General features: G+C 34.9%; 1 pseudogene; it reads left to right on the top strand.

Moving 5' to 3' along the window:
• Positions 1 to 376: 376 nt before the first annotated feature.
• Positions 377 to 922, top strand: LOC149209841 (coproporphyrinogen-III oxidase 2, chloroplastic pseudogene; annotated as a pseudogene).
• Positions 923 to 8,371: the final 7,449 nt, after the last annotated feature.

Genomic DNA, 8,371 nt, shown 5'->3' with positions numbered 1-8,371 from the left:
CGGCTGAAAATATCCTACTGGAATTTAATGCATGGCTTATCACAATATCGCACCATCGCATCGCAAGAAGAGAAAGGATGTGTGATATGCAATCTGTGATCGTATCGCAGGAAAAAATCTGCAGTTTGAAATTACAGTTGGGTGGCTATACGAATTGTTGGCAGCACCGCCATCGCTGGTTCTGCTTTCCAACTTCTTCATTTAGGAAGTATTCCTCCGCATATTGTTACTAGATCCGACCCGGTCCATTTATCCGCCGGTCGTAATAAGCACACAGGTTTTGATGTTGCATCCGTAGAATGTTTGCCTATTGATTATCGATGGAACGATTGTGATTTCAAGCTTCGTCGGCCATTTCCTTTCGGAGCTCCCACAGATGTCGAACGCCTTTGTGAGCTGTCCAGTGTTTTCCTGTGTATCCTACTACTCAATATCCCTTTCTCAGGTCTCCTGTTCAAGTCGGAGGGGAAGTTCCTGCAACAATTTGGCCTTGTCGGGGTGGAAGTGGAACCAAAAGATTTTTGTCAGAGCAGTGGGCGCAAGGGAGGAGGCGTTGGCCATGGCGGAGAATCCCGGAACGTTTCTGAGAGATGGCGAATCAGAGTCGTCGAGCACGAATTCAGTGAGAGCCCGTTTCGAGAAAATGATAACGAAAGCGCAGGATGATGTTTGTGCGGCGGTAGAGGCGGTGGACGGGCACAATTTCATGGACTACGTGTGGTCGAGGCCTGGGGGAGGAGGCGGAATCAGCAGAGTTTTGCAGGATGAAAATGTGTGGGAAAAGGCAGGAGTTAACGTTTCCGTTGTTTACGGTGAAATGCCGCCCGATGCTTACCATGCGGCCAGGGCAGCTAATTCTTCGGACAATAACAAGAAATTGGGCACAATTCTGTTCTTCGCGGCGGGAATTAGCTCAAGATAGCGTTGCTGTTTATGTATCAGGAAAGGTAACAAAAGTCTGACGCGTCGCCTGAGAGATTCGAACTCTCGCCGGGTTTAGCAGGCACACGCCTTAACCACTCGGAAGAGTAACTTCTTTCCAGGACTTTTTAACTGAATATATAAAGCTGGTAGGTCTGTGTCTTTTACATCCACAAAAAGTTTTTGATATAAAAGATACGAGAAGGAATACCAGGTTCATAATTAGCAATTTTGCCACAGAATTTCTTTGAATTTCCCAGATCTCATTGTCTGATAGCTTGTTTGATAAAATCTCCATTTCTAAAGTAAGGTCTCCAGTGAAATTTCTTAGCCTTGGCACTTGCAATTATGCTTTGTTTTCTGTACTGTGCAGTTCCAAATCTCCTCAAGATCGATCACATATATTCAGATCCATTATATTACCACACCTTTGCTCTGCTGGAAATGGCTTCTTTACTACTTTCAACATGGGACATTTTGTAGTGCTAAGAACAGTGGCGTTTTCAAATAAACATGAAGGCCTTTTAGAGCCGATTTCTTTCCATTGAGAATTGTTCTTTTTGTAGCCTTAGTCGTTCAGCTCAGTGGCTGAACCAATAATGACAAGATCTCAGTGAGATTAAGAAAAGTTTTGTGTATCCATTGAATAATCTAAACGGGTGGATGGCCTCAGATTCTATCGTGATTGGGGAGGTGCAGACTGCACAGCTAGTATCTGTCCAGGGTATGGTCTCTTATTCTCAAGAATCTGTCAGGCTACATACCATCTGGTATTGGAAAGTTGACTGCCTTGAAGGTCTTGAATATTTCTGGAAACAATCTGCTTGGGGAAATATCACCCAAGATTGGAAATTGCAAGCAGTTGGAGATTCTTGATCCAAGCCGTAGCATGCTTCGCGATGAAATCCCTCCTCACCTTGACTGTTTGGTTCACTCGAAAAACTTATTTGGTCATGTCTTGTTGATCTGGTGATATAAACTAATAATTTTACGGGCCCCTTACATCATTTAAGAATCTAAAGGAACTGCAATTTTTTTTTTTCAACACATATAATATGACCATTCCTTAACCTTTACAATATGAGGCAGTTCAACTTCAGGCAATGTCATCTCAGGATACTGGTAAGTCGGTCCAAAATTTTTGTCATTTCTTTGTCTTTAAAAGTTTTGAATTTAGATAGGTGTTTCTAGAAAGCATTGTCATAAGCATGAATCTTCTAGACTAAATTGTTTAAAGGAAAAGTGAATTCCCTTCATCTTAAATGTATAGGAGAATATCTCAAAAAAAAAATAAAAATTGTTTGAAGCAGTGGAAAAATAAACTTGCTCCAGGATTTCTTTTACCGAAGTAGGTGCAATCCCTTTTGTAGATTTGGATGTGCTAAGTGAGACAAGGGTAGTGTCAATTTTTTTAACCTAATGTTCAACACCTCTATCTCTTTATGTAGCCTTTTATGTCTTGTACATGGTCTTTTAATTTATCTTTAATAATCTCCATAGAGGTTTCATGGATTTCTATGCTTTCCATTGGGTCATCTACTCGCATCGATTTCATTTTGACTGAATATAAAATCTGTTAGGTCTATCTCTGATGTAAGCCTTGCAGCTTTTGGTGTAGCATACTCTTTTTGTCTCTTGTTCAAGGAGTCGATCAAACTATTTGCTTTGGCTCATGATGAGTAGGATTTTGCCCTGGAGAAAGTATATAGGAAAACTTGGTGTTTTCAATTATAGGAAATTATCCAAACTCTTAAATTTTAACCGGTTGGAATTTGCAAACTCAAATTCTGCCTGAGCGAGATTACATTTTTATTCCTTCAAATTTGATTTATTAATTTTTTTAAACCAACCTATAATGTCAAAATCTGCAATTTGTGCACACTGTTAGGTGTTTAAAATGACGCTAATGAATTAGAATGTATAAAAATAGGAGTATGAGTATGAAGGTATTCCTTAAACTATACAACGACCATACGCTGGTTAGTGGCAACAATGAAAGGATGAGTATCATCATAAAATTATATTAGGATTCACTGTAATATCAATGTTAGACATAGAACTTATGTAAATTTGATACAACTTAAAATCAATTCCAATATAACTGGGAGAAGTGGCATATAAATACTTACATTTCATCCCACTATAAATTTGAATTCTTTTCCATTAACAAACTTGCACAATAAATAAATAAAATCTTCTTTAAGAAATGACAAACAACAATGAGTTATTGACGACTCTTATTATTTTGATTCTCCTTTGAGAACACTGATTTATTCAATATATAACTTTATATATATGGTGAACTTGAATTATAAGTTAATAAGAAATTATAATATTTTAATTATGGTTTATATTGTATATATATTTAATGTTAGGGAATTTAATAGTAGCCATAGCCATATTTTCTAAACTAAGTGATTTTTGAATGATCTGTTTTAAAATCCAATCATGCATTTTGTTATTAATCATAATATTTTGTCAAATTCCATAATGTATCATATTTTAGTAGTGAAATTACGATATTCAATATGGTTACAAATAAGTATTATTTTAGAATTTGAATACACTTTATATGGATATGGTAAAAAAAAAAAAAAAAAAAAAAAAAAAAAGATCAAGTTATACATAAATCTCATAAGAATCATTAATAATGAAATTGGTGAAATGTGGTTTAAGTTGTAGTGGATGCAAGTTCTTGACTTGGTGAAGATTATTTTCTTGTCCAATTTGTGTATAATGATAGTTATGGTTGCGTCTTTTTTTTGTATTGGTCAAAAGTTGTAAACAATTCTTTCAATATCTTTTGTTAGAGTTTGTAGGCATCCTAGTGGTTAGATCAAAAAGTTATAATACGCAATTCATGTCATTAAGAAATTCCATATGTTAAGAAGAAGCCAAGGAATGATGACATTTTTTTTTTTTGCTCCCTATAGCATGCACAAAAAAAAAATAAAAAAATTAATAAAGGCGATAATGAAATTATGGTAACATTGGGTTATAGAAGTAATAACTGCATGAATATTGTATGATGGGAATTGGATAACTTTGCAAGTAGATGCAAAATTGGTAGATTTAAAAGTGTCTAAATTGGAAGTTGAGAATACTTGTAGTTGATGAGAATGTCAAGTGATAAACTAGGATGAAAATGATGATTAATTGTGGGAAAATGATATAGACTATGCAGACTAATATTAAACACCAAACATGAAGCCTAGGAAAAAGAATTATATAATGAAACCTTGAATTGATAAGCGAAGAGAAAATCAATTAATAGAGGATGTACTGGATTCATGATACTGAGGCTTCTGCAAAAGAATTTATCAAGTTTTTACCATGGGAAATGGAAGGAGTTACCAAGCACACCAAGCATATGAAACCTTTTGTGGATGATAGTGGCTTTGGGCTTCAAATGATTAACTAAGGATGAATATAATGAGACAGTAAGGCAAAGGTGTAAATTGATGTAAAATCCAATATTAATAATTTAAGGACTGTTGTAAGGCTAGTAATATATTGAGGAAGGAAGAAAATATGACGAGAGATTAAATTTAAAAGGTGATGAGGCTCACGATGTACTTAATGAATTGTCAACTTCCTAGTCGAAAGAAGTGAAAATGAATATTGGAAAGCAATTGGTATCTTGATGAAAACATGACAATAATAGTATTCATGAGATAACATAGATCTTAGAGGGATGTTGAATAATCTTAATTCATAGTTAGTATTCATTGTTTATATAATTAAATGAAATCAGTTCATGATAATAATGCTTAAAGTGCATTGTTGTTCTATATTTGATAAGTATTGAGAGGGTTATCATATTAATGATGTTTCATGATGTGATGGTATGAGGGTATATGTGATGCTTCTTTATTTATCTATTATTATAACGATGTTGAATGCTCATAATGGGTATGATATTTATAGAGATCATGATATTATGATAAGATGTATACTGACATGTGTTTCATTTATTACGTGAAGTCATGATATATCTTTGATGCAAATATGTTGATGTTATAATTTATGATGGTATTTCATGAGGTGAAGCATGTAATAGTTGCATACAAATTTATGACATGCATGAGCATGCAGTTCGTTATTTTTGCGATTAACAATGATGAATGTTCTCATGATGACATGCAAGACTTGGCATGTGGATTATTTTCTATGATACTATGATGGTATAGCTAATGCATTGGTTGCATGTTGAGGTGTGATGATTCACAGGACTCCACAAATGGGCCGAAAGGGCCGGTTTATTCGATGATCTCGTGTGAGCCCATATGCATGAGAGAGAATAAGTAACACCATATGGGCTGGGGACAAACTCAATCAACACTACATATGCCAGTGGTTCCTTTGTCTTGTGTATAGCTCTTGAAGAGCTATGGGATCATCTTGAGGAGGCCAAGTGCCTGATGTTCTAGGCTAGGTGCCTGTTATTGGATTGGGATGCCGAAGTCTGGAAGGGATGTAAAGGACTTTGATGCCTGGGGCTGTGCGCCTTAGTAGTTGTGGAGGGAGTGGGCCAGCCTTGCGAGATGCCCGGGGTCATTGAGTACCGGATCGGATGCCTGCCTTGGGGCAGATGAGGTCTGAGTCAGGCGCGAGCCTTGGGGCCAGCCTTGGACTAGGATACAGACTGGGTCAGGCTTAGCCTGGTGCCGAAAGTGGGAAAAAGGATAGAGATTCCTTGAGATTTCCCGGGGTGTTGGGGACTTTCGATGCCTGCTGGTTATACTAGTTCAACAGAGGGTGTTGGCAACATGAAGTAAATAAAATAATAAATAATCAATAATAAAAATAATAAATAATACATAATTCACCATAACTTCGGGACGAAGTTCCTTAAAGTGGGAGAGTATGTAATATCCCTCCCCTTAATAATAAATAATAAATAATAAAAATAAAAAATAAAAAATAATAAAAAATAAAAATTAAATAAATAATACAAAATAAATAATAATAATATAAATAATAAATAATAAATCACTTAATAATAAATAATAAAAATAATAAATCATAAATGTTAAATAATAAATGATATTTAAAATACAAGAAAATAAATAAAAATAATAAAGATAAAAATAGTAATAACCATACTAAAACTCTAAATAAGAATAAATAGAAATAAAACAAGAAAAGGAAACTATCAAAAGAAGGAAATAAAACAAGAAAAGGAAACTATCAAAAAGAAAGAAATCAAAAGAAAGTTGCATGAGACACAGGGAGTGTGTGCATGTGGTTCCTCTTCCAATGTTGTTCTATTTAATAGATTATGAGGAAGATGAGAGGAATTCTTGCATTCCATCTTTCCGAGATTCTGTCTTTCATTCTCTTAGGAGAATGGTATACTAAGACCTAGGAGTCACTGATAGTAGTACGTTGATTGAGGGCTTGGGGGTGGCCAGTTGTAGCAAGATGTTGCACAATTGAGCCTATGGTTGGGTGGAGAGTCGTCCCCAAAACCTTGTTGCGGTAAGTCTACTTCGACCACAGGTAAACATGTAAGCACTATTCATTCAATTTGAATTTAGTTAATTTTTTTAAACCAACCTAAAATAAATAGATTATAAATAAAATATTCAATCATTTTGGCTCTACTATAAAATAAATGTAAATATGGGGAAACTCCTTTTAGATTTAAACATTTGACTTGCCAAAAAAAAAACAAATGTCCATAACCATTAGTTAATTTTTTCTTATTTTAAAAAATGTAATATACTTAAGATATGTTATTAGATTTATGATCATAATTTAATAAATAAGTATTATGTAACAGTAGTCATATGACAATTATTATGTAATATAATCACTAATATGTAATACTGATTAGTTATAGAACAATTATTACATGATATTTATTTAGTGCATTATATAATATTTTTTATAATATACCTTAGGTATAGTACATAAACCTTCTTCAAATTTAAGAAGATTACTTAAATTTGATGAGATTTTTTTATATCTCTAGGAAAAAATAGTCCTTTTGTAGTTCTTTAAATTAAAAAGTGTTTATTATCAGGGATATGCCTTCTACTAAGATTTTATCCTTAAATTTTGAATGGGTTCCTATAATTTCAAAAATTTATCCACATAAAATCTGAGGAACCTTAAATTTGATTTGACCATTGGGTTGTCATCTGTCACTATATGTCTAGGAATTCAAGGCATCACCTAATAGACTAGGTCCTTCTTAAAAGCTTGTGCATTTCTCTAGATTTTAACTAAATAATTATGCATCTAAAAGATGAATAACATATTGCAAGAGTCATCCTTCCCATTGGATAATAGACGCTCTTTTGTGAAATTCCTCGGGTGTAGCCTAAGTAACATATATGTATCCTCCTAAACGTAACAATAATAGAAGAAAGTAGAAACAAAGACATGAAGATTATCCATAACAACAACGCTATTGATGCAATGAAATAACCAACTCCACATCCAATGTATGAACAAAGAGGAAATAATCCTGCGGCAAACATGTAGGGGAAAGCAACATCAAGAAAAGGCCGCAACAATAAAAAATGCTAAGTGCCAAAAGATAGGAGGCTCAACTCAAAAATGGATAATGTGAAGAATTAGTAAGTGATCTGTCCCAAGTGAAGAAGAGAGACTGAGATGAATTTCTGGAAGTGGATCGAGCCCAACAAGGTAGAACATCCACTTTTGGACAAAATTTTAGCTTCCTTGTTGTGCTCACGATAGATGTGAGAGAAGGAAATCTGAAGGAATGATTGAGATAGAGTTTTGATCCGCTATTCTAGGAGAGAAGATTCGGATTCTGAAGTTTACATCGGTTGTCGGCCCATTCGATAATAACTTTAGAGTCCCCAAAGATGGCAATGCTTGTCAATCCAATCCATGAAGCACAATAGAGAGTGCCCCATAAGGCCAGAAGCTCTGCCCTAGCATTCAAACCCTTTCCACCAAACCAAAGGAATCTGAAGAGATGATCAGGTTCTAGATAAATGATCATTCTACAACCACATGACCCAAAGGAACTAGCTCCATTAAAGAATCCAAATGGAAAGGAAGACCAAAGATAAAAGGAGGAGCGAGAGGGGCGAGGAGAAGGGAAGGGCTCACGAGAAAATTCTTTAAAGTATGCCATGATCAAAGACTTGGTTCTATAGATAGAAGGCTGGGAGGAATCAAAGATTAGTGCATTACGTGCTCTCCAGATGACCAATAAGATAAAAAATTGAAGGGTCTTGAGGGATTTATGCACAACAAACCAATGATGGAGGTAGTTAGGGTTGTGATCCCAGATCGAGACAACTGCAGATTCTAGGAGACTAAGGAATTCAAATATATATTTGTAAAACATAAAGATGCAACTGACTTAAATGAATTGTTCTGTGTTCCCTTTAACATACATAAAATTGTCCAGAGGTGAGAATCCATCCCACTAGAGTGCGTTAAAGCGAAATGGAACCATATATTT

Source organism: Pinus tabuliformis, chromosome 1_2 (genome assembly GCF_031772625.1).
Source record: "Pinus tabuliformis cultivar Carrire ecotype Pingquan chromosome 1_2, CPIR1, whole genome shotgun sequence".
Classification (NCBI taxonomy): Eukaryota; Viridiplantae; Streptophyta; class Pinopsida; order Pinales; family Pinaceae; genus Pinus; species Pinus tabuliformis.
The sequence above is the reverse complement of the archived record's forward strand: the minus strand, read 5'-3'. Positions and strand labels throughout refer to the sequence as shown.